This window comes from Notolepis coatsorum, assembly GCF_963971535.1.
Source record: "Notolepis coatsorum genome assembly, chromosome: 1".
Taxonomy (NCBI): Eukaryota; Metazoa; Chordata; class Actinopteri; order Aulopiformes; family Paralepididae; genus Notolepis; species Notolepis coatsorum.
In genome coordinates, this window is record NC_140165.1 from 95,421,800 (window position 1) to 95,423,528 (window position 1,729).

Here is a 1,729-nt window from a genome sequence, read left to right on the forward strand (position 1 = left end):
CATTCTCTCTCTCTCTCTCTCTCTCTCTAACACACATGCTCTCTCTCTCTCTCTCTCTCTTTCTAACACACAGTCTGCCTATGGCGGCCTTTCTCGATGGCTAGGCTGTGCTCGCTGAGTCTGTATAGTCAAGGATCTTCAGTCACAGTGCTCAGGTATTCTGCCACTATGTACTCTCTGTTTAGGGCCAAATAGCATTTCAATTTCTTTCCAATGTGTCTCTCTCTCTCTCTCTCTCTCTCTCTCTCTCTCTCTCTCTCTCTCTCTCTCTTGGATTTAAGTGTTGATCTTTGTCCTTTTGGATCTCTCATACATGCTCTCTCTCTAACACACACACACATGCTCTCTCTCTCTCTCTCTCTCTCTCTCTCATACATGCTCTCTCTCTAACACACATGCTCTCTCTCTCTCTCTCTCTCTCTCTTTCTAACACACACAGTCTGCCTATGGCGGCCTTTCTCGATGGCTAGGCTGTGCTCGCTGAGTCTGTATAGTCAAGGATCTTCAGTCACAGTGCTCAGGTATTCTGCCACTGTGTACTCTCTGTTTAGGGCCAAATAGCATTTCAATTTCTTTCCAATGTGTCTCTCTCTCTCTCTCTCTCTCTCTGTACACTGTATATTGACTGTAGAACGGGAGCTCTCTCTCGCTCTCTCTTTTGCTATATGTTGACTGTATCATGCCCCGCCTCGGGCAGCGCTATTATTTAAGAATATGTTGACTGTATAAAAAAAAAAAAAATATATATATATATATATATATAATTTTCTCCCAGGCGGCCCTGCACACACACACACAGCTCCAAGAGCACCACACACACACACACACACACACAGCTCCAAGAGCACCACACACACACACACAGCTCCAAGAGCACCACACACACACACACAGCTCCAAGAGCAGCACACACACACACACACACACACACACACACAGCTCCAAGAGCACCACACACACACACACACACAGCTCCAAGAGCACCACACACACACACACAGCTCCAAGAGCACCACACACACACACACACAGCTCCAAGAGCACCACACACACACACACACACAGCTCCAAGAGCACCACACACACACCCACACACACACACAGCAGTCCAGACTTCACACGCTGTCCTCATTAATCACAGTCTTTGAGACCAGAAGCCCCTGCTGTCTGAAGAGCCAAAGGTTACTCTGATGAGAGACAGAGAGACACAGAGAGGGAGAGAGACAGTGAGGAGAGACCGTGAGGGGGAGAGAAAGAGAGGAAGTGACAGAGAGGAAGAGACAGAGACAGTGAGGAGAGACCGTGGGAGTGGGAGAGGAAGAGACAGTGTCAGGGAGACAGTGAGGAGAGACCGTGAGAGTGGGAGAGAGAAAGAAGAGGGGCAGAGAGAAAGACCGTGAGAGGGGGAGAGAGAAAGAAGAGGGACAGAGAGAAAGACAGAATGAAGAGGGGCAGAGAGAAAGACAGAATGAAGAGGGGCAGAGAGAAAGACAGAATGAAGAGGGGCAGAGAGAAAGACAGAAAGAAGAGGGGCAGAGAGAAAGACAGAAAGAAGAGGGGCAGAGAGAAAGACAGAATGAAGAGGGGCAGAGAGAAAGACAGAAAGAAGAGGGGCAGAGAGAAAGACAGAATGAAGAGGGGCAGAGAGAAAGACAGAAAGAAGAGGGGCAGAGAGAAAGACAGAATGAAGAGGGGCAGAGAGAAAGACAGAATGAAGAGGGGCAGAGAG